General features: G+C 40.9%; 2 protein-coding genes across 2 annotated transcripts in view; one reads left to right on the forward strand and one right to left on the reverse strand.

Annotated features, from left to right (window-relative positions):
- LOC144682622 (PI-PLC X domain-containing protein 1-like) overlaps positions 1-26,053 on the reverse strand; it is a 705,325-nt gene that overhangs the window by 672,647 nt on the left and 6,625 nt on the right. The window lies entirely within an intron of this gene.
- cyfip1 (cytoplasmic FMR1 interacting protein 1) overlaps positions 1-26,053 on the forward strand; it is a 218,662-nt gene that overhangs the window by 155,001 nt on the left and 37,608 nt on the right. The gene's annotated exons all lie outside the window — the stretch shown is intronic.

Genomic DNA, 26,053 nt, shown 5'->3' on the forward strand with positions numbered 1-26,053 from the left:
CACATCCCATGAATTTTTTTAAAAACTGGCATATTGTGTACAATTCTAGGCACCACACTTTAGGAAGGATGTGAAGACTTGAGGGGGTACAGCAAAGATTTACGAAAATGGCTCTGAGACTGAGGGACTTAAGTTATGAGGATAGATTGGAGAAGCTGAGGCTGTTCTCCTTCCTAGAAGAGAAAGTTGAGATGAGATTTGACAGAGCTGCTCAAAATCATGAGCCTAGACAGAATAAATAGAGAGAAACTGTTCCCTTTGACGGAGACATCAAGAACCAGAGGAGTCTGATTTAAGGTGATTGGCAAAAGAATCAAAGGCAATATGAGAGAGCACGTTTTTTATGCAGTGAATGTTTAGGATCTGGAATGCGCTGTGAGTGTGGTGGAGGCAGATTCTACTGTGGCTTTTAAAGGGAATTGAATTTACATCTGAAGATAAAAAAAAATGCTGGGTTGCAGGAAAAGGGAGGAGTGGGACTAGCCAAATTGCTCTTGCAGAGAGACCGGACAGGCCAAAATGCCACCTTCTGTGCTCTCAACATTCCATGATTCCATGAATTTATTACAGGATGATCTTTATTAATATTAATTTTGCGTAAGTATTAAGGAATGCACTGCCTGAAAGGATAGCGGAAGCAGATTCAATAGTAACTTAGAAAAGAGCATTGGTCATATACTTGAATATGAAAATATGAAAAAATTATCAGGGTTATGGGAAATGAACAGGGAAATGGAACTAACTTTTAAAGAGCTGGCCCTGGTGCAATGAGTTGAATGGCCTCATTCTATGCTGTATGAATATACATTCTGTGACACCCCAATTGGTTGGAGGTTGCTGCTCAATGGTGGAGATAGAGGACCAGGCTTTGTTTTTGGGGTGGGGGAGAAGCAAAGATGATCAATAGATTAAACTGAAATATGAATTCCTGAAAAATGTAAATTTGCATTCAGCTGCTTCCTTTATAGGACTGTTATACTGCAATGCAATGTTATCATTAATAATATTGGCTATGTGTTTTTTTAAAATCTTTGTCGTTACAATATCCCTAAGGAACCAGATGCCATGGTAACATTTCCCTGAGCTACCTTTAAATATTGCCTCACTGATAGAAAAATCAATTTTCTTTTCACCTATTTTCAGAAACAATAGTGGGCACCTTAAATTGTGTTTTAGTTAATATGATTCACAGGCATCCATTCTTCTGGCATTCACTTGGAATGGGATTGTTTCATTATACTTTCATATCCAATGACCTGATTCGTACAGGAGTTGAAGATTGATATAATTTTGACCACATTTCCTCACCATATATGGTTAAATTTAATATATCATAGCATGCTGGAGATTAGGCCAATGCCTCACATTTAGATGTATCTTTTTTGTGATTATTTTAGTATACATTTAGCTCAAATATTAAATCTTGGTCTGTTTTTAGGGCCAGGGTACTTTTCTGTTGTCAGAGAAATAATTTGTTTCCTCAGCCCTGTATATTAAAACAACTGTTCTCCTCCCTTTTGGAGTTCTTTTAAATGTATCTGTTGTTGACCATTTTGTTAATGATGCTTCTCTGCTGCTCTGGCTATTAAAAGTAGTTGTTGCCTGTTTTATCCGGTTCTAAATGTGTGCCTAATGCTGATTTGCTGTGTAGGCAGCAGATTCCCTGCTGTGTTGCTCTCACTTTGATGAAATATTGATCTGAAAACTCATGGTTCTTGCAGGCTTTCTCATCTTGATTTATGCTGCAGCAACACCTATAGTTGTGGATTCTGTTTGTTTGCCTAGTTGATTACTGCTTTGCAGCGGTTGGTTGCATTTCTTACAATTTCATCCTTGGTTATTTTATGGCTATTTGTGGAGTACTTGTATTGCCCATTTTCCCTATATTCTACGATTGTCCATATTAAATTTAATCTGCCATTGTTTCATGCAGGTGCAGTAACGCAAATCCGGCTATCTGAAAACCGGAGCGGTCAGGCATTTTTTTAAGCGGGCCATGCAAGAATTTTAAGTGAGTGAAAAAACTCACTGGTTTGTTCGGAGAGTTACTGCAAAGGCTCAGTGGTGTGCTGAGTAGTTATCATCTTCGCGTGTCTGGCATTTTCAGTGGCTTAGCAACCCTTGACTCCGCCCAGAATCAGAATTGTTGCGGCGCAGAAGGAGGCCACTCGGCCCATCATGTCTGCACTGGCCCTCCAAATGAGCATTATGACTTAGTGCCATTCTTCTGCCTTTTCCGCATACCTTTGCACATTGTTTCTATTCAAATAATCATGTCATGCCCTCTTGAATGCCTCGATTGAACCTGCCTCCTCCACACTTCCAGGCAGTGCATTCCAGACTTGAACCACTTGCTGTGTGAAAAAGTTTTTTCTTGCATCACATTTGTTTCTTTTGCAAATCACTTTAAATTTGTGTCCTCTCACTCTCGATCTTTTTACCCAGCTTGAAAACATTTGGGGAATTGCTGCATCGGTGCAGCTTTGTGCACCTGTTGTTTTCCATGCTCCAAATGTTCGGAGCGCCCTTTGACCCCAAATGCTTTGCAATTATATCATTTGGTTTTCATGTGCCCTCTATTCACTGAATTAAGGGGTTCTGATTTTTTTTTTGCTAAAAGTTGGCAAATTCCAAAATCCGGCTTGAACTCGATTGCTGCTTTTAAGGCACTCTACCTGTATTACTCTGTGTTTCTCATGCTACCTTCCCATGTTCAATTACTGCTCTGAACTTGAATTTGGCCAACTTGCATCGAGCTATTGAATCCAGCCCCATAAGGAAATTAAAATCAGTAAGAGTCCAAATAGTGATGACACAAATACATGTACTTGCTGTATAACTGTTCTTAACAAGCACTCACTGAAAACAGAAAAGCTGGAAAAACTCAACTGATCAGGCAGCATTTGTTGAGAGAGAAGCCAAGTTAATATTTCAGACCGATGACCTTTCATCAGAACTGACTTTACGCTTCTTTCAATTTCTTATGATTCCCTTCTATTGTCACAGTATTGAGAATGGGGTCTAAAAATGATGTCGGGTTTTGGATCATTGTGCTGTGAAGAAAGACTAAGAAATCGCAACGATTCAGTATTTAAAATCCTCATTCTTGTTTTCAAATCTCCCCCCCCCCATCTATGTAATCTTCTCCAACCCTCTGAGGTATCCACTTCTAGCCTTTTGAGCATTCCTGATTTTACACGATTCACCATTTGCAACTATGCCTTCAACTGCCAAGGCCCTTAGCTCTAGAATTTACCCTTAAACTTGCCTGCCTTTCTAGTTCTCATTCCTCTTCAGGCACTCATTAAAACCAGCCTCTTTGACCAGCCTTTCCTAACGTGTCCTTATGTAGTTTGTTGTCAGATTTTGTCTGATAATGCTCCCGTGAAGTGCCTGGTCATTTCATCACATTAAAGGAGCTATATAAATACAGTTCTTGTTATTTTAAAGCGAATATAATTGGCCATTTGGCCAACGAATTGGGGAAATCTGAACACTTAATATCTCTGCAACCCAAGACCTTTTAAAGTTGAAAGGTTAAATATTATGATTTTGCTTGTTATCTTGGGATCTAGTCATTTTAAGAGCAAAATTTTAGCTTTGATCAGCTGTTAATTTAAATGCAATTCTGAATTTGGTTCAATGCCGCATCATACAAGCTGAGTCTAAACCTAAAATGGATGTTGTACGGCTAATAGAATGGCATGATGCTTACAACTAGCTGCCTTAGCTCATCAGCTGCATTTATAAATGTTTCAACTCAGTTAAACTAAACCTCATTCTGTGAGAAACTGCTTTCCATGGCAGCCCAAGTGCACAAGCATCGTCCACTGATTTGGTCCATCCATTTTGTTGTATATTGCTGATTATTTGTGAAGTTTGACTTTTGATTGGACCTCTTGAACAGAGAGCAGACAGGAGGTTGGGAGCATGGGGGATGGGGGTTGTTGGTGTGGTGCTAGTAGTGGAATGGGTGTGAGCAGGGGGTGGGAGAAGAGGAAATATTTGATTTTTGTATCAAGTGGCAAAATGTATTATTTGTTCTTCATCCAAACCTTTACTGTGAAGAAATTAGAATCTTGCAGAGACCCTTGTAAAATTAATCTTTGCATTTGTTTCACTATTTTCTCTAGGATGGGCAAAATTATTTAATTAAAGTAAATGGTGCATTTAGCTTAAATAAAACTTGGTACCAACATACACTCTAATTTTTTGTAGTACACAGCCAATTAATTTAAGTGAGTGGACCCTTTAAATTTTCTTGCACAGTCCAGCTTGTGCAGTTACTTAAGGGGCCTGACTTAAGTATGCAGTCTGCGCATGGACTTGTAGGTTGCTCGGTGGCCAGGCAGTTTAGAGGGAGCATTGCTCTGCACTGTGATTTGGTGCTGTTGGTAAGATCTTTTAATGACAAATAACATGTTTAAAAATAATATCCCTACCTTTAAATCTGTGAAACATTAATCACGCTATTAGTCATACTGCATCTACTTTAGGTTTAGCCAAGGTTTGTATGATCCGGTAATGAAATAGTATGTAGTTGTTTTTAAATTAACAGCTGATCATGCAGTCTTTTTTACATTGCTTACAAGTATTTTCCACTGAGTTTCAATTCATCGAAGTGTCTCGTTCATTTCAGCCTCTGCTAATACTAAAATTGTGTCTTCTGAAGGCTATCGTCTGTGAGGAAACTCAATTTTGTTGGAGTAATTTGAAATCATTCATGAAGCGTTTAGTCTGCTATGAAATTGAGCAACACATCGGTAAAGAAATTTCAATTTAAAAATAGTTGCAGAAGTGGAATGGCATTCAGCTAAGAGTTGAAAAGGGGAAGCATTTGCCAGATCAGTTTAATATCTGGAACATTTTGTACTGCAACAGCTGGTCTATTCACAGAAATTTGTTTTATTTATTTTGGTGAATAATTTTTATGCTAATCAAAGCAACAGTGCATATAATTCTGAGCCCTCTAGTGCACATATCAAACACTCCCAGCTCATACGTGCGTGTGTGTGTGTGTGTGTGCATATATATGTATGTGTATGCATATATATGTACACCATGATCAATACTTTGCGTTGATGCCTTTGCCCTAATTACCCTTTTCCACAAATGTGACATTTCTATTTCTACTCTAGTCTTTCTGATTGCTGCTAAGTGATATTGCCTAATTTGGTCCAGTTTTTTCCTCTGCAAGCATGTACACTTAGAATTGAGTTTAGACTTCCCAAATTCATTTCATGTAGGCCCCTAAATACCCAGCAATCGAGAGACTTACATCTCAATAGTCTGGATTGAATTTGACCCAAGATACCAAAAATAATGCTAACTTGTTATGTCCCCTGTCTATGTGCAACGCAACTTGAATACGTTTCAGCCTTTTTGAAAATTGCTGTTTTAATTAAAAACTGGCTTTTAGGGATGAAATTGGCCTTGGTGGTTGAGAATCATCAGCAAGGTGGGATGCAGAACAGACTGTTGGGTGTTATTTTATGTTACTGCCCAAGACCAAGTTCACTCCCTTGGTTTCAGATACAGCTAGTTGGTTTCATTTGCATAATTGTGTTGCTGATAGTTCTCTTGCCTCTCCTGTGCAGAGAATATGTGGCATCATTTCTTGTTTGTTTCAAATTAATGACAATAGTATTTTAACATTGTGATATTCCTTTCTTTAGGTTTGTTGCAGGACTTTTAAACTTAGAAAAGTGCCTTACTTTCCTTTTTTGTCAATTTTAAACTTGGGTTACATGTAGTACAGACCACCAATGATTCTCTTCATTGCTTTATTTTCTATTATAATATTGGTGTTTACAGTTTAACCTACTGGCATCAAGTCTCCAGGAAATAGTACAATAGAATGAAATTGCTGAATACAAATTAAACCAACTTAAACACAGCAGAACTAATAGAGGAAAATTCCATGACTGTTTCTCTTCTGTCGCTTCGCACAATAAAACGTCATTAACATTTGATAGAATTACAGTTAAATTACAGTATCAAAATGTAAAGTTTTCTGGCTTTTACATTAAAATCAAAACAAAATTACCATAGACCAGCAACAGCTAATCAAAAGCAATTAAATCTAAAATAATCAACTAAAGTAAGTACTGTGACTCTACTACTATTCAGATATGCCAGTGTTTTAACTGATCATGTGGAAGGTTACTATTTAATTACCACACTTTTGACTGTCATCCGTTATTCTTATTACTGCAGCTTGCAGATAATTTCTCAACATCTGTGCTCGACGGTATAGCATCTTTTGAAGTGAAAGGATTTTCAGTTATGGTGTTCAGCTGGGAATCCTCTCTGATTCCACTATCTGTATTGAGAACAACATTGCCGGGCATATCTAATTGATCTTCAAGAGCAGTTTCCATCACTCTTTTCTTCCAAGCTTGCATTCTAGCCTGATCAGAACTCATGCCGAAGCCTTCAGGGTGTTCCCGCCTCTTGCAGCACCAAATGTGGAGGCAGCCATATAATAGTACACAAGCAATGATGAGGAGAAGTATGCTGCTTGTCAACCATATTCCCAGAGCCAGGTCTGTCTTCTTGCTGGTAACTGTGGCTGCATTTTGGGGTGATGTGCTAAAAATTGTACATTGCTGATTGGTAGGGTTGGCTGGCTGGCAGGTGATGCACAAGATGTACATAGTCAGCGGAGTCAGCTTCTCAATGGCCAACCAATTCTGACTGATGGGCACTTTTTCCTCTTTCTGAAAATTTTTCCTTGGAAACCCAGACAGTAGAGTATTCCAGTTGGGATGGTATATGATGCTGTAAAAATTGTTGGCACAGTGAGCAGAGGAGGACCATGTCACGATTGCAGACGTGGAAGATATGTTTTGTATGGCAATCTCCATCATATAATTCAGTTATAATAGTGTCTTTTTTAAAATATTGATTTGCCTGCGAAGGCAGAAAGTCTACAGCCTTTAAATTCTTCTAATGATGAGAACTATTTTTAATTTTATTGCTGTGCGCACAGGAGATCATGTGAGGCATGTAGGAGTACCTATGAAAAAGCGATCACTGTTGTACTCATCTGTTGCATTCAGAGCATTCTGTAAATGAAAGGAAACCATTGCTGTAAGAAACCTGTTCATCATGCTGAGTATTAAATGCAAGATGCAGACCAGCACAAGGAGTATTTAGCTTTTGATTAGTGCTCTTTAGAGCACATTTCTGAAGTTACAAACTATAGAAATGATTTTTGAAAGTATAATTAAATAGGAAGCCCCTCTATCATTATGTTTGAGATTTAAGCTCAAGCAGTTCTCTGTAAACCACCCAAATTTGCATTGGCTCATTTAAAAAAAATAGTAATGGAAAAAGACTATTTTCTTTTAAGTTTTAGCTAACAAACACAGCATGGTAAATTATAAACTGGACTTAATGAAAAGGGAATAAGCAGCATTGTGTTTTGTTTATGTTCCTTGATCAGTTCAAAAGAACTATATAAAGCGCCTTTCATAACAATGCGACATCCAAAGTGCTTTACAGACAATGAAGTACTTTTAAAGTGTAGTTCATGTTGTAATGTAGGAATTGTGGCAAACCCCTACAAACAGCAGTGTGATGATGACCAGTAATTTGTTTCTTAGTGATGTTGATTGAAGGATACATATTGGCTAGGACACCAGGAATAGTTTTGCTACTCTTCTTTGACACAGTGCCACAGGTTTTATTTACATCCGCTGAGAGGGCAGACAGGACCTTGTTTTAATGACTCATTCAAAAGATTGCACCTGTACAGTGTAGCATTCCCTCGGTGCTGCACTGGAGTGCTTTGTTTCTTTGTGCCAAGTCCTGGGGTGGGATTTGAGCCCACAAACTTCAGACTCTGACGCGAGAGTATTACCAACTGAGCCACAGCGGACACCTTAGCGTGAAGTGTTGCAGAGATTATAGTATTGTAGAGATCTGTCAGATAGAGATCTAAAAGAAACAAAAATAAGTTGTCTGGCAGATCAATACAACAATTTTGTATGTTAGATAAATGTCTATTTAGTAGGAATAGCTAATAAAGTTTGCATATTGCAAAGCTGGTTCAGCTGCCTCTTGAGGCAGTTCTACTGGTGATTCCTGTTGCCCAGGTGAGCGAGGCCACGGCTTCTCCTGCGGCAACCAACCCTCCACCCCCGGGACAACCGGCAAAACCTATCTTCAACATTAAACCCCTTCAATAAAACGCGCCTCATCACTAAACCCTTTCAATAAACCCCCGTTTCAGTACTAAACCCACTCAGTAACACTCCCACCTCAGCACTAAACCCCTTCAATTAAAAACTGCACCTCAGCACTAAATCCTTTCAGTGAACCCCACCTCAACAAATAAAACCCTTAACACAGCACTAAGCCTCCTCAATAAATCCTGCACCACAGCACTAAACTAAATAACCTGCATTCAAACACTAACACTGTAAAAATTGCTCCCCCCAGCTCTCAGGCTTCCCCTTACCCTGAGCTTGTGCTAGGCTGTCAGCCTCCGCTTCTGAAAACTAATTCCGGCTCCAGGACCAGCCAAACCTAATCACCCCAGAGCAAAGAGAAACCACTGTGACCGAGCTTCTGCACACGAACTACACCTTGCCCGTGCCCTGCGAAGGCCTTTCCTAGGACGTGCTTAAAAGACTCCCATCAACTTGTAGACCGAGTGTATCCAGAAATCCCGCACTATCAACATCTGATGCATTCCCAAGGATTTTCTGTATGGCAAGGTAGCCGGAGCCAAAAAGACCAGTAGGACACCTAAAGCTCTGCTTTGAAGATGTTTGCAAGCATTGCCTGAAAGCTTTGAACGTCGGTTTACGTACCTAGGAAACACTAGTCAAAAACAGAGGGATACGGAGACCTGTCGGCAGGCATGTGCCACCATGATGATCAGTGGCTACAGTGGCTTGACATCAGGCAGCAGTGTCAAAACAGCAACCCACAGCAACAGCTAATAACCACCTCGTGTGCAGCACTTACATGCAGAACCTGCTTCTCACAGATTGGCTCTTTAGCTATCAGCAAAAGTGCACCGTATAAAACTATCCCATTGCCAATGGATTTGCTGCATGTCTGTTATCCTGTGTAGATTGAAGGATGCTGACAACGATGATTGCAAAGCGGCACCATCCAGTGGCAATATTTGAGTACTGTGATAGAAAACTAACAGAACTTGAAAGGTGATATGCATTGATGATATTTCCGGGCAATGTGTTTTTCACCACTTTATAAACTTGTCACACCACCATTGTTAATCCTTCATGTATCAAATGCATGTAGTGCCCTTAAAACCTACTTGAGAATATGCTTTCCACAGGCAAAAATAAGTTAAAAATGGAATGCAGCTAGCACCACCCAGCATCCATCCACCCCCGCCCCATTTCAACACTCATTGGTGCATATTGCGTTCAAGTGGTTACGAGAGCAATCTTACCTAGGTTGAGACCCAAATTTTATGAAGTACTTGGACTTTATCAGTAACCCATGATGAGGTTAATATCCTTTTATTACTGTTGGCCAGCTATTTTTCTCTTTTTAGCCTTAAAAACACACGAGATGGTTTGCTTAAACTGTGGAAGCCATCTTTTAAGAACAGTATTCTCATTCTTGGCTGCTGATACATAGGATGTAGTCTGTATAAAACCTGTGGTCTGGCATTTCCTGATCATTTTAGTGTAGCCTACACAATGCTGTGGAAAGGACACTGCATTCATTTTAGATTTTTATTCATCCTAAAGATTTCTGCTGAGACATTGGGATACTTGTTTAATCTCCCTTCTATTATATAATTGTAATATATTTCATGTCCAAAGAAATAATGAAACAAATACTGACTTGCGGTTTGATAAAATATTGTACTCATGAGACTTGGGGTAAAATATTAATTTGAATTAAGTTTTGGCTAAAGGATGGAAAATAGGGAATTTTTGGATTGGCAAGTTGTAACTAGTGGAGTGCCACAGGGATAGGTTCTTGCCCCTCAGCTATTTACAATCTATATCAATGAGTTGTATGGACTGAGTTAATGTATCCAAGTTTGCTATTGATTACAAAGCTAGGTGAAAAAGTAAACGGAGAGGCAGACATAAAGAGGCTGCAAAGGAATATAGACCGGTTAAGTGAGTGAGCAAGAAGGTGAGGAAATGTGAAGTTACTGCTTTGTTATAAAGAATAGAGAAATAGAATATATTTTTGAAAGTTAAGAGTTTGGTAAAAGCTGATACGCAGAAGGATTTGGGTATCCTTGTATATGAATCACAAAGTTAACATGCACATACAGCAAACAATTAGGAAGGCAAATGATATGTTAGCTTTTATTGCAAGGATATTGAAGTATAAGAATAAGGAAATCTTGCTGCAGTTGTAGGGCTTTGGCGAAATCACACCTGGAGCACTGCCTACGGTTTTGGTTTCCTTGCCGCAGGAAGGATTTACTTTTCCTGGAGGGTTTGCAACAGTGATTCATGAGATTGACTCCTGGAATGAGAGGGTTGTCCTAAGAGGATGTATTGAGTGGAATTGAACTGTACTGTAGTTTAAGAAGGATCTCATTGAAACCTATGAGGTTCTAAGAGGGGCTGACACAATAGATGTTGGGAGGTTGTTTCCTCTGCCTGTAGAGCCTAGAACATAACCTCAGGATAAGAGGACAGCTATTTCGTACCGAGATGAGAAATTTCTTCTTGTGGAGTGTTGTGAATCTTTGAAATTCTCTACTTCTGAGAGCTGTGGATGCTCAGTTGCTAAGTTTGTTCAAGACTGAGATCGCTAGATTTTTGGGTACTAAGGGATGGTACTAATGGTTCTGGGGATAAGTTGGGAAAGTGAAGTTGAGGTATAAGGCCAGCCGTTTGAATCGCTGATCTAATTGAATGGTGGAGCAAGCTTGAGGGGCTGAAAAGCCAACTTCTGGTATTTCTTACAATCTTATGTGGGTGTGTGATAAAGCACTCAGCTCTTGGTTTTAGTTATTATAATAATTTGGAAAGAGAATCTCATGGACCTCATTCATTGTGCAGCTTGTTGCTACATGTGCTCATTTTACAGTTACTTAAATGATTGTTATATATGTATATTTGTGATTAAAACATTTAATCACATTTTGGTTTTTTTTTCTGAAAGAACTTAGCAAGTGCATCTCTGTAGTCCTGATTTTAAATCAGGTGGTAAATGACAGCCCAAATGATTGTGAATTCCTGGGGAGAGAAGTGTCTGCTCATCAGTGGACAAGAGTGAAATTTTGGCTGGTACAAAGATTCCAGCCAGCACCAAAGGAATGGTCACCTGCAACAAAGTATGTCACTGGGAGAAAGGTTTTGCAAGAGGGAATAGCCTGAGGCAGGGGCGACCTACTTTTCCCTTGTGGAATTGAGAGGAGCATTCTTGCTCCTCCTGATCCCATAAAAAACATAACTGTTTTGACTTCTTTTGGTCTCAGGTTCTCTTTTTGCTGTCTTCACCTGAGTAGGAAAGCCACAACAGCTTCCCTGCTCATGCTACATTTTAAATTAGATTGTGATACCATTATCTAACCCTGATGTGCTTACGTAAAGAAAGACACCATCAGCTTCAGGCAGGTGTCTGTGCTGCCTGCTCAAAGAGCAAGGTAGTAACAGAAGAGGGTGGGTTCAGTCCTGATCATCATAGGATAAGTCAGCCAAGCAATTATAACTACCTATCTGCCTGTTTGGCCCTCGGCTGTTGGGGTTAAAATGGGCTTTGTGTTGTGTAATTTGACTTCAAAACCAATTGTTATGGCTTTTTATCATTCAGCTCTACACCTTTGTTTGGGTAATGAATGTGCACCATAAATATTGAGTAAACAAGAAGCCTTGCTGGAAGGAGATGCTGTTTAGGCGATCCTGAAATATGTGCAGTGGCAAAATTTAAAGCCCAAAATGACTATTAATATTTTCATAAATATTTTTGGACCTTGAGGAGGCGAAGGTTCAGTTAGCAACCTGGTTCAGTTCTTTCAGTTTACGGAATGTTAGTTGTAACCCAGACACACGAGCATTTCTGAGAATTATTTCATCTGTCAAGCAAACAGTTAAGATCTGATGAACTTAATGGCCTATTGTCAGGAGCCCAAGTCCTTAGATTTAAGAATATAATTCAGCTAAGTCCTTTTCCTTCTATTATACAAATTGCCTATTCAACAAAAATTCTGCCTCTTGTAATACCCTATTTTACTCTGTCACTCAAGATTTAGGAGTTAAAGCAGAATCTGTTATAACCATGGTGTTTCATTTTTGTTGGGTGAGAATTGTTCATGAATATTTATTTAATCGGAAGCACATGTTTCTATAGAACATCAATTGCAAATATTTCGTTCGAGAGATAGAACTACAGTAGCTTTAAATGCATCAATTTACAAGTACAGTATCAGGACTCAGTAAGCCTTATATATTGTAAATAATTAAAATATATCATACGGTAAAGCTTCAGCTAAATACATTAGTACTTGAGCTGACTGCATTTTTATCAACATGCTGTATTAATTGGTATAGTTTTTAGCATTTTCCTTCCAATTCAGTTGCTCTTCATTGGCTTAGAAATGAGCCCAGTCACTAAGGAGAAAATACATTACCGTTTGTGTATATTGCAGGTAATGCTTTTTGTTTGGTCATTTATACACTTTGAGTATCTTTTCCCCCAAATTTAAAGGATAAATGATATTGCATAGAGCAGATCAAATATAAGACTCACCCCTGCTGTGAAGGGAAGCTTGCAGTTAATGGTTTTCTCGCAGAAATGTCTAAAGACAGCTTTTCAGTGCCTCGTTTGTTAGTTGATTTTCTTTGTCGGCTACATTTGCCAATCGTCTTCTCACAGCTCACAAAATAATGTGAGGTCTTGCTGCCTTTCTACTGGCTTTTTCACTCTCCAACAGGATGTTCGCAATACTTCATTCTTTTGTTTTTATTACACTAACAGATTAACAGCACTGTGCATGTTCAAGTGGTTCTGCAGCAATCCTCATGAGAAACTGATTTATACTATCCACTTCGCTGCAGCTTTCTTATATGGGGAAGCAAAGAGAGTGCTTGGATTGTGCAATTCTGTGCTGCTGTGTTCACTCTGGTTTGATTGCTTTAGGCGTATGGTCAGAATGAAGTGATAAATGACTCTGATATTTGAGAGTACAGATTAAGGATTAATTTGATCATAAAACACTCAGGTACCATGTTAAAGGTAGATGGGTTTCTGTAAATTAATATGAGGTCCTCATCAGCTTTGTGTGGACTCGTACATAAAATTAGTTTATATACTGGTGTTAACCATATTAACTACCTTTGTTCAAAAGTGCTGAAAACCCAAAATAGAGTAGATTTTTAAAAATACATAGTTCGTTATTTGCCGTATAGGCTCAGTTAATGGTGAAAATTGCAAGTACACTATTCCTTTTTGGAGGGAGTTATGTGACCTCCACTTTGTAGGTTCTAATTTTGTAGGTTAGCACATGAAAAGAATGATGAGGACAAGTCAGGAGAGCTGTTTTCCACTTACATCATGGTGGTCCTCACTAACCTTTAAATGGAAATGTGTGGCTTTGGGCATTAAAATTAGTTTCTGATTTATTTCACAAATTATTTGAACTGTTTTGTCATGTGTTTTGTTGCAAAGTGGTTCAGTCAGTAATCCTGTGTGACAATTTTCCTTACATGGCTTGCCTAAACTGCCTAAAGACCAAAGATTAAAGTAGTTTGTAATTAGATGAAATGGGAGTCAGCCATATAACAAGTTTTAAAGAGATATTCCTTTATGTTGGAAGGCTGAATGTGGTCATCAGATGTTTTTCATATTGGAGTAATTCACTGAATCTGAGAATTCCACAAGTTATTTTAAAGTTTGCTTTTTTTTGGATGCAAGTGTTGAGCATTAGATGCATTATATTTAAAAAAAAACTGACCCAGCATACACTACAATTAAGAGACCATTCACAGCATGTAGTTTCGCAGAACCTAGCACGTCCCTACAGCGTGTAGAGGGTAAATATCCAGTATTTTCTGCATAAATGTTAATATAAAAACACCGTCACTTCTGTGTGGCTTCTGAAGCTACCTTCTTCATTTTCACAACAGGACTTATTTTTATAAAGCATCTTTTAACGGAATAAAAAGTCCCTAGACGCTTCACAGGAGCATTATCAAACAAAATATGACACTGAGCCACAAAAGGTGATATTTGGTTGATGACCCAAAGCTTGGTCAAAGAGGTAGGTTTTAAGGAATGTCTTACAGGAGGCAGGTGAGGTAGAGGAGCGAAGGGGTATAGGGAGAGAATTGCAGAGCTTAGGGCCTAGGCAGCTGAAGGTGTGGCCACCAATGAACAATTAAAATCGGGGATGCACAAGAGGCCATAATTAGATGAGAGCAGATATCTTGAAAGGTTGTGGTGTTGGAGGAGATTAGAGGTAGGGAGGGTGCGACCAAGGAGGGATTAGAAAATAAGGATGTGTGTGTAATGTGCCCGTGTCCTAATACCTACCTCACTCTGCTGGCTTTCTAATCCAGATTCGCCATCTGCAATGGAATGGCTGCCCTATTTGCCGGTAATCTCCGTGGCTTCCTGTTCACATGGTGTCAGAACTTTCAGGTTGACCATTCCTCTTCTGCTCATCACCCTTTCCCTGGCATTGAAGGCCTCCTTCTCCTGCATGACAAAGTTGAGACTTAATGTCTTGTCAAGAGATACCTAACGCCCTCATCCCCATATAGTGGCTGTACATTCTAACTGGTACTCAATTACCTTATCATGCACAAATGTCACACGGCCTGGCACCTTTTGCCATGTGGTTCTGATGATGGCTACCGATTCTACAGCCTGTACCCTATTTCCACTTGCAAACTCACATTGCTTGATACCCTCATGAGAGATCCTTTGATGCAGCATCATGTCGTCACCCTGGCAGATCAAAAGGGATCATTGACTTTTGTGCAGCACTCTACCCATGTTCATGTGTGGACCACATGGCAGCTCACCTCTTCTGCAATCCCAATCCAGGCCATTTTGGTCAAGTGAGGAGGGTTTCCTATTTCCACCTCTGGGGAAGAGTACCTCTCACTGCTCCCGCATGGCCTAGAGGAGAACCTGCAGGGAGGCATCACTGAACAGTGGGGCTCTCTTTGCCTGTATCCAGACATGACCAAGATGATGATTTGGCACATGAGAAAGGGAAATGATGGGGATTACACTCCTGAAAGCTGTCAAGGGGGATGGAGGATGTGATTTGGAAAAAAAAATACTTAAGGGCACTGCAGTGAGAGGATCTTGTTGAAAACTTGCGACCAATTCTCCCTTCATACAGAGTCTGGACATGTGCAGAGGCAAGCTTTTTATAGCCTACCCTGACCTGGAATTGCCCACCCTTGCAATGTAATTCACATCATAATTAAGTGCATTATGACTCCTGACACGTGACTAGAAGTAGCATCCACTTCCGGTCCCACTGTCAGGAGCTGGGTCTTCTTACGAAATTACACCCAGTATTTCAGTTATGGAATTTTGGTATCCATGATTGGATAGTAAACATTGTACTAGCATCAGGGCCTATCTAACAGATTGTTGAAGTATTTGATGGCCACGTAATCAAGCACTTGACACCTTTCAGCTTCCGTAGGTTCCATTCTCTTTGATCAGCTTGGTTCAGGCAGGGACAGCTGGGAGCTCTCTCTGAACTTTACCTATTTCTGTGGACAAGCATGGTATTTAATGATTACTAATTTGATGCAGTTGTTTCCTTAGATATGGCAGATTAATGATTTGTCTGTGGAAGTTAAACTTTATTTGATCAGTGAGTAAGCCCCGCCTCCAGACTTGAATTCAGCGCTCCCCTGGTCAGTCAGCCATCTTGTATTCTCCAAAAACTTGAGCTTATGTGAAACTCTGCCTGTATCCCATGCCATACCAGGTCTTCTCACCTATTACCCATGTCCTAGCTAAAGTACATTTGCCTTAGGGTGTGCAATGGTTTTAATTTGAAATCGTCATCTTTGTGTTTCAATTTTTTTGTTGCCTCTACTTGCCTGTCCCTTTCTCTTTAACTTCCTCCAGACTTACCCACCCTGAATTCTCTATTCCGCTGACTCTGGGATCCATCTCTCCCTTCACTCACATTGGCGATTGCACTTTCAACTACCTACACACAAGAAGCTGGAATTCCTTTATAAATTCCTTTACCACCACTTCCTTCTCTTTTTAAGGCCCTCCTTAAAACAGATCTCTTTGATTTTGACTTTTGCTCACCTTCTCCTAATACCTTCTTTGGCTCAGTGTCAGTCTTTACCTGATTATACTTTTTTGAAGCACCTTAGGACGTTTTTCTCCATTGGAGGAGCTACATAAATGTAAGGGTTTTTTTAACTATTGAAACCAATTGGCAATTATTTTTCAAATGGTTGAGAAACAAAAGTGGAGATTACAGCACCTGTGTTTTCCTTTTATTTTGCACACATGACCAAGATTTTGGTTTAAAAAATTCTTTGGCTCATACCTGTATGGGGTGTCGGGTGCAATAATTTTCAACTCTGGTGCCTGAGTTAAATGGGCAGGTTTTATAATGGGCAGATTTTGCTAAAGTGCCCACCCAAGATACAACGTTGCAAATTACCTCTTGGCCCCTTGTTGTAACAGGTTTTAAATAAAAAGTTTTTGTATTTTTAAATTATCTCAAAACAACCTGGTAAATGAGTTTCTAAAACTTTTTGAAATAGTTTGTGTATGCAGGTGTTTCAAGCAAATAATTTGGGTCAGAAAAAGCTAAATTGAATGATTGCACTATCTGTTTTATTTTCTTTGTTCAGAGAATTCCAAAGCACTGGCTGTTTACATGAAGCATTTTATTTTTCTTATGATAAATTTCAAAGCGTATGTTTCCTTCATTTTTTTCTCCAAACTATTTGAGTACAATGAATTTCAGGTGCATTTTTGTGAACTGATAAAAGGCGGGCAGTTTTTAAACTGCAGAATATGTTGACAAACGCATCTGTGCTTTTCTGTTTGCATTTAGACAAAAATAATTGCTTATGAAAAGATGGAAGTTATGCAGCTGCACTAGCTTTGCCCATTAACTTTATAAATAACCAAAAACAGAAGCCAAAGACTATCATTTGTTCAACTTCTCATACACTGTATTGATATATCACATAACCTCACAGCCCTATTGCTTAATAACATGTTGCAATCTTGTGCATGCATTCATCCTATTTTGCTTCTGTGCACAATTTATTCCTCCTCTGCTCACTTCCACTAAAACTCTAAATCCAACATCTCTTGGTCACCACTTTGCTTTTCCCTGTCAGTTTGTCCTAATTCTAGGTCTCTAGATACAGGATCTTTCTCTGTTTCTTCCATCTATGGCACTTTTTGATTTGCTTTCATATCCTTTGTAAAATAGGGTGTCGACAATTGTACACTATACTCCTGTCTCTGGTTTAGTTTAGGCCTTGTACCCATTCAACATGTACAAAACCCAGAACCCTTATGATATCTACTTGTGCTATCATCTTTAATGATCTCTGTATCTGCACAGCAAACCTCACGACTCCATTTAAAATTGTGCCATTTAAATTGTATTTGCTTTCTCCATAACTACAAAATGAATTGCTTTCACATTTTCTATATTGAACTGCATCTGCTATCTACCTGTCTATCCTGCTAATTTGTATGTTTCTGAAAGCTTTAATAATCTCCACAATAATTCACAATCTTCCCTGCAACTACAGCTGTCCCGCACCAAGTTTGGTGTTATCAACAAATTTCTATACTTTCCCAGAATACCTGGCTTTGGATCATTTAACGTAAACAGCAAATAATAGCAGCCCCAACATGGATCCCCATGGAATGTAACTCACTGAACTGTTCCGTTCTTAGAAACTACCTTTTACCCATCTCTTCACTTCCTATCTTCAATGATATACCACATTTTCCTCAATTCCATTTATGTATTTCATTTTTGCCATAAATTCCTTATGTTGTACTGTACGTTGCTTGTTGACAGAAACTACAACCGTTGTGTTTCCTTTATCCTGCTATTTCTTCAAATAACTTTATAAACCTCGGTGAAGCGTGACCTACCTTTCAAAAAATCTATACCTTTCATTATTTCATTTGTCTACTCAAGTCTTTTCTCTGACCACTTAATAAAAGGTTTCTCTTGCTGCATCAATAAAAGCAATAGGGACAGAGTAGACTGGTGGGTAGGGGAAACAGACCTATAGTTTGTTTGATGGACAAAAACACAATCAAATTCTCATTCCTTTTTAAAATTTAAGAATAGAACATTGCAGCGTGGTTTGTTAGGATTAGTGCCCAGCTCTGAATTACATCCAAGTTACTGCTTGTTTCAGAAGGAAGGAGTTTGTGAGATCTTTTTAATATCTTTTCTTTTGGGCGTTCTCTTTCTACTTTCTCCAATGTTTTGAATACTTTTATTTTTAAAAAAAGTTTGAATGTAAAAAAACTGGCTCTCAAGTGTTGCAGACATTAATGGATTATGAAGGTTTTCCAGAGTGTACCATCATTCAAAACATTGGGAAAAATTTTCCCCCAGCTGGGGATGGGGGGGGGGGAGAGAAGAGTGCAGGAGCGGGCACAGGCGGGTGCGCCTCCAGTCGGCACCCCCGATCGGGGGCGCGCCGTCATTTTATGTGGGCGGGCCAATTAAGGCCTGCCCATCGTGATGTCCACCAGGAAGCGCTACGCACTCCCTGTGGCGTGGGCGGGGTGGTGGGGGGATTCCCTCAGCCAGAAGTGCTGCCTCAGAGAGATCAGCTCGGAATTAAAATTTGTAATGCAAATTATAAAGTTTCCCTGAAGTCCCCTCATGTGACACTGTGACGTGAGTTGAGACATGTCCATAACTTTTATTGAAACCTTTAATAAAAATTTAAATACCCTCATGAAACCTCATCCTGCCCATAGATGAGGTTTCATGCTTTTTCCGAAGCCCGCCAGGGCTCCCGGCCTGCCCGCCAACCTTAAGGTTGGACGGACAGGTCCGTTAATGACTTTAATTCGTTTTTCAATGGCCTCAATAGGCCGTTGACAGGTCGGCGGGCACACAGCTAACTCGGTTGCGCCCCTGCCTACCTGAAAATGGAAATGACATGGGGTGACGTCGGGAGTATATAAGATGGTAACTGAATTGGGAGAGTTCAGAGTCTCACTCCACAGTATCCAGTGAAAGTGTAGATTGTTACGGGTAATTGTCCACAAACAGGATTTCTATCCTAAATGTTTGCATAGGAGGTTTTATGATAAATGTTAACATAAAAGAATGGCCAAAAATCAATGCGGCAAGAAAATGTCGTCTAACTCTTCTCAATAAATCATGGAGTCTGTGACACGGCCTTATAGAACAAGAGGTCTTCAGGTCCAATCCTTGACCTGTATATATTTAAGCTTGTCTTCTCTGGTCATGTCTTTCCTTGGTTGATTGCTATCTGACCACCCCTACTGGAATGGAGTGTGGATGCAAGATAAGAAGTGAATCAGGCCTAGGATTGATAGTCTCCAGATGCTGTAAGCACAGCTTACTAAAACTCTATGTTAGATTGTCTGTCTGCTTGTGATTGATTTTAAAAAGCGTTTGGTTGAAAGTCAATCATTCGAAATTCATTCCAGAAAGCTGTGTTCACTGTTAGCAGTAATTGAATCTGTAGAAACAGTTTCAAAAGAGTAAGAATTTGATGTGATTTTTGAAACTAGTTGGTATGTTTGCTATAAAGCACATGCACTGTATCTGATGAATGCAGAACTCTCTTCTGAAGATTATCACCTCTTCATTGATGTAAATAAACATATTTGTGCATCAGTTTAGTTGAGTTTTGTTATTATACCTGCATTCAAGACTATTTTCAAGAAAACAGATATGTCTGCTGTTGACATTGATCAAAAGGTGCTGCAATAATTGCCTAGACACTGCAGCATCAATTGTTCCAGTTTATTAAGCATGCTTTATTAATATTCGCATTGCACAAATTGCAAAGACAATGAGCTCAGAGAATCATGATATAAGGAGGCAAAAAGAAAATCAATGGCCCAAATAGCCTCCTCCTGTGCTGTTCTAACTCTGACTTATTTCTTCCTCCAGCTGTCCTCAAGTTATTAGTTGGGCTGGAAACCAGTGGTACTGCCAGCCTCCTCCAAATTACAGGCTCCTCTTCCTTTTCCAAGTGCACTTCTGTCAGACACTGGGACTCTTTAATTACCCCATCCCCATGCTGCAGGACTCTAGGCACACCTCTCCATCCGAGTGCCCTAGTTCCCCACTCCACAGTGACATATCTCCAGGAATCCCCAGTGAGCAAAGTTACTAGCCCTCCTGTCACCGCCACTTCACCGCCCTATCTCCCATGTAATATTCTCACGGTATGTCATTTCAATTATCAGCCACATCACCTTTTTTCCCTTGTGCTAGTTGAAATATACTCTCATTTGTTATTCTATGGAGCTTGCATCTGCAGCTGTGTAAATCAAATGTTTCCAGTTGCTATGATACTTCAATGTTCACGGTCCAGCTTTTCACATTCACACAATATTTCTGGTCTCGAAGAAATGTAACTATTCTTCTGATTAGCACCACCTAGATATTAAGGCTGCACAGAATCATTTAATGCAGCCAAATGTTTTTACCATTGTTTTCCTCTGTTTAACTACTTCATGCCCTTGTCTGTTTCATCCTCATACCTGCTGTAATATGGTGCTGCCTGTAACGTCAGTTTTTTAAGGCCTTCAGCATTTATTTTCAACCCACTATTACAAACTTGGCAGAGTTTACCTTTTCAAATGTCTCATAGTTTCTGTTTTATACCTTCAATCAATATTGCATAATTAATGAGTAATGCAAGAGATATTTGACAGGTTGGTTTGTTTATCAATGTTGCATTCGAGATTAATAGTCAGTAAAGTTGTACCTCCATTTTTCTTTTATTCATTCATGGGATGTGGGCTTCACTTGCTGGGCCAACATCTATTGCCATCCCTAATTGCCCTTCAATTGGTGATGAGCTGCTACCTTGAACCGCTGCAGTGCATGTGGTGTAAGTACACCCACCGTGCTGTTAGACGGGGAGTTCCAGGATTTTGACCCAGCAACAGTGAAGGAACGGCGATATATTTCAAAGTCAGGATGGTGAGTGACTTGGAGGGGAACTTCCAGGTGGTGGTGTTCCCATTTGTCTGCTGCCCTCGTCCTTCTAGATAGTAGTGGTCATGGGTTTGGAAGGTGCTGTTGAAGGAGCCTTGGTGAATTCCTGCAGTGCATCTTGTAGATGGTACACACTACTGCTACTGTGCGTCGGTGATGGAGGGAGTGAATGTTTGTGGATGTGGTGTCAATCAAGTTGGCTGCTTTGTCCTGGATGGTGTCAAGCTTCTTGAGTGTTGTGGGAGCTGCACTCATCCAGGCAAGTGGGGAATATTCCATCACACTCCTGACTTGTGCCTTGTAGATGGTAGACAGGCTTTGGGGAGTCAGGAAGTGAGTTACTCATCACATGATTCCTAGCCTCTGACCTGCTTTTGTAGCCATAGTATTTATATGGTTAGTTGAGTTCAGTTTCTGGTCAACGGTAACCCCCCCCCCCGAGGATGTTGATAGTGGGGATTCAATGATGGTAATTTCGTTGAACATCAAGGGGCGATGGTTGGATTCTTCCTTGTAGGAGATGGTCATTGCCCGACACTTGTGTGGCACAAATGTTACTTGCCATTTGTCAACCCAAGCCTGGATATTGTCTTAGTCTTGCTGTATTTGGACATGGACTGCTTCAGTATCTGAGGAGTCGTGAATGGTGCTGAACATTGTGCAATCATCAGTGAACATCCCCACTCCTGACCTTATGATGGAAGGAAGGTCAATGATGAAGCAGCTGAAGATGGTTGGGCCCAGGACACTACCCTGAGGAACTCCTGCAGTGATGTCCTGGAACCGAGATGACTGACCTCCAACAACCACAACCATCTTCCTTTGTGCTAGGAATTACTCCAACCAGCGGAGAGTTTTCCCCCTGATTCCCATTGATTCCAGTTTTGCTAGGGCTCCTTGGTGCCACACTCTGTCAAATGCTGCCTTGATGTCAAGGGCAGTCAATCTCACCTCACCTCGGGAGCTCAGCTCTTTTGTCCATGTTTGAATCAAGGCTGTAATGAGGTCAGGAGCTGATTGGCCCTGGTGGAACCCAAACAGGGCCTCAATGAGCAGGTTATTGCTAAGCAAGTGCCACTTGATAGCAATGTTGATCATACCTTCCATTACTTAACTGGTGATCGAGAGTAGACTGATTGGGCAGTAATTGGCCGGGTTGAATTTGTTCTGTTTTTTGTGTACAGGGCGTACCTGGGCAATTTTCCAGACTGCTGGGTAGATGCCAGTGCTGCAGCTCCATTGGAACAGCTTAGCTAGAGGCGCGGCAAGTTCTGGAGCACAAGCCTTCAGTGCTATTGCCGGAATATTGCCAAGGCCCATATCCTTTTCAGCATCCAGTGCCTTCAGCCGTTTCTTGATATCACATGGAGTGAATCTAATTGGCTGAATACTGGCATCTGTGATGCTGGGGACCTCTGGAGGAGGCCGAGAGGGATCATCCACTCAGCACTTGCGGCTGAAGATTGTAGCAAATGCTTTAGCCTTATCTTTTACACTGATGTGCTGGGCTCCTCCATCTTTGAGGATGGGGATAATTGTGGAGCCTCCTCCTCCAGTGAGTTGTTTAATTGTCCACCACCATTCATGACTGGATGTGGCAGGAATGCAGAGCTTGGATCTGATCCATTGGTTGTGGAATTGCTTAGCCCTGTCTATCACTTGCTGCTTATGCTGTTTGGCACGTAAGTAGTCCTGTATTATAACTTCATCAGGTTGACACCTCATTTTTGGCTATGCCTGGTCCTGCTCGTGGCATCCCCTCCTGCCCTCTTCATTGAACCAGGATTGATCCCCTGGCATGATGGTAATGGTAGAGTGGGGGATATGCCAGGCCATGAGGTTACAGATTGTGTTCGAGTACAATTCTGCTGCCTCTGATGGTCCACTGCACCTCATGTATGCCCAGTATTGAGTTGCTAGATCTGTTCGAAACCTATCCCAGTTAGCACAGTGGTAGTGGCACACAACACAGTGGAGGGCATCCTCAATGTGAAGGCAGGACTTCGTTTCCACAACGACTGTGCAGTGGTCATTTCTACCGATACTGTCATGGACAGTTGCACCTGCGGCAGGCAGGTTGGTGAGGATGAGGTCAAGTATGTTTTTCCATCTTGTTGGTTCCCTCACCACCTGCCGCAGACCCCGTCAAGCAGCTATGTCATTTCGAACTCCGACAGTTCTGTCAATAATGGTGCTACCGAGCCACTCTCGGTGATGGACATTGAAGTCCCCCACCCAGAGTACCTTCTGCGCCCTTGCCACCTTCTGTGCTTCCTCCAAGTGGTGTTCAACATGGAGGAGTACTGATTCATCAGCTGAGGGAGGGCAGTACTTAGTAATCAGCAGGAGGTTTCCTTGCCCATGTTTGACCTGATGCCATGAGACTTCATGAGGTCCGGAGTTGATGTTGAGGATTCCCAGAGCAACACACTCCCGACTGTATACCACTGTGCTGCCACCTCTGCTGGGCTAGCCCTGCCGGTGGGACAGGACATACCCAAGGCTGGTGATGGTGATGTCTGGGACATTATCTGTAAGGTATGATTCCATGAGGATGACTATGTCAGGCTGTTGCTTAGCTCGTCTGTGAGACAGCTCTTCCAATTTTGGCACTAGCCCCCAGATGTTAGTAAGGAGGACAGGGCTGTGATTATTGTCGTTTCTGGGTCAATGCCAGGTGGTCTGTCTGGTTTCATTCCTTTTTTGAGACTTTTTAGCGGTTTGTTACAACTGCGCGGCTTGCTAGACCATTTCAGCAGGCATTTAAGAGTCAACTACATTGCTGTGGAGTCACGTGTAGGCCAGACTGGTAAAGACAGCAGATTCCCTTCCCGAAAGGGCATTAGTGAACCAGATGGATTTTTGCAAAAATCAACCGTGGTTCCATGGTCGTCATTAGAGTTTTAATTCCAGATCTTTTTATTGAATTCAAATTCCACTATTTGCCATGGTGGGATTTGAACCTGGGCCCCTGGATTACTGGTCCAGTGATGATACCACCACGCCATCGCCCTCTCTGCTTGGGACTGCCTCTCGCGTGGGCACGGCAGCTGCCAGACGCATTTCCTCCACCAGTGGTGCGCCGTGACCTTCTCCAGGTTGGCTGGGAAGACCAGTGGGGAAGGTGGCTTGTCGCTCCGGCGGCGAGTGTTATAGCCCCCAGCAGGAGCCTTCACCGTTTCTCAGGGTTGAGGGAGCCTGAGGATGGTGTGAGCTGGCAGCAGCTGCTGGCTCGTCAGGATTGATTCTTCTGCATAATTAACCTTGAAGATTGAGTGATGTGGCATATTCTTGTTTTGGATATACAGCACAAAGTTCTGTTAAACTCTTTTGACCGTAACAGGGTACAAATTCTTCACATTAATATGTATGTTAAATTTGCAGGCAATTAGCAATCTGCATTAAAAAAGCGTTACATGAATTTTATGATTAGCAAACTATGCCAACCTCAATTCCAAGTGAAATATGACAAGTTAGACGGAGATGTTGCATTTTGAATACCCACAAAAGCTTATGTTGCTTATACCATCTTTTTGTGGTTTATTCTTTGTTTCTGAAGTTGAAAGGTGGATTAATAAGAAATGCTTCTGCCTGAAATGCTTCATCATCTTGTGGCTCCCAGGATGTGTGCTTTGCACTAGTGATGTCATTGCCTATGTAACACGTTGACATACGAATGCAATGTGTGCATTGACATCAGTGTGGTGATTCACTGGCATCCTGGGACCATCCTTCAGGTATCTGAACCAGCAGTTAGGTAAGCTCACTTGTAGATGCTTTTGGTTGTATCTCTTGAAGTTATGTTGGCATAAAGTATCTGAGAACAGGGGCTGTTGAGTGTGAGCAATTAAATAAAGTTGATCCTTCCTTCTGGTAGTATTTGGTTGCATGATAAGTGCCAGCCTGGGCACCAAGAGATATCACCTGCTTTTTATGCGTTCGGATTTTTTAAGTGCCCCTGAACCATCCCGGCAGTGGTTTAATGACTCATTTGGAAGACGGTGCTCTCGGTAATGCACCATTCCCTGAATAGTCCACTGAAGTGTCAGCCTAGATAATGTACTCAGTTCGTTGAAGTCAGGCTTTAGCTCATGAATTTTTGATTTGGGGATGAAGGTACTACCACTAAGCCAAGCTGACAGCACAGTACAATGCCAATTTTATTTTACTTCTACAGCAGCCATCCTGGCTTCTCAGACAGAGGTTGCCAATTGATTATGAAGTAATGGCTTTTTTGGCCTTTGGATACTGTGAATTTGGTTGACCTAACTACACCAGATCATTTTACATTGACCTTCGCACCCAGCTGAATTAACATGTTTATTCCCATTGACCTGGCCTGTGTTTAAAGTTGTATCTCCTAATCTAATCTGTTAAACTAGCACTGCACCCCATCTTCATGTAGCTTATGTTTGTTTGAAAAATTAACTATTTGGAAATGCTTTTGAATCTGTATGATTGCTTGCACAAAAGTGATGGCATTTTCAACAGGTAATTCATTCGATGCAGAACTTATTGGGACTTCCCAAAAGATAAAATGTTGCACCACTTCTATTTTATTTCCTTTTCTTCCCTGTCATCTCTCTTCCTTAATTACATGTTCTTTGTATAATTGAAATGATATGTCCATGATTGTTTATTGTTTTAGTTATTACTTCATGGGATGTGAGAGTTGCTGGCAAGGCCAGAATTTGTTGCCTATCCCTAATTGCCTTTGAACTGAGTGGCTTACTGGGCTGTTTTAGGGAGGCACTTAAGGGTCAACCACCTTGCTGTGGTTCTGGAGTCGCATGTAGGCCACACCAGGTAACGATGGCAGATTTCCTTCCCTCAAGAACATTAGTGAACCAGATGGGTTTTTAACCAGCTGCTGTGATGGAATTTGAACCTGTGCCCCTGAGGCAT

Source organism: Cetorhinus maximus, chromosome 7, assembly GCF_964194155.1.
Source record: "Cetorhinus maximus chromosome 7, sCetMax3.hap1.1, whole genome shotgun sequence".
NCBI classification, from domain to species: Eukaryota; Metazoa; Chordata; class Chondrichthyes; order Lamniformes; family Cetorhinidae; genus Cetorhinus; species Cetorhinus maximus.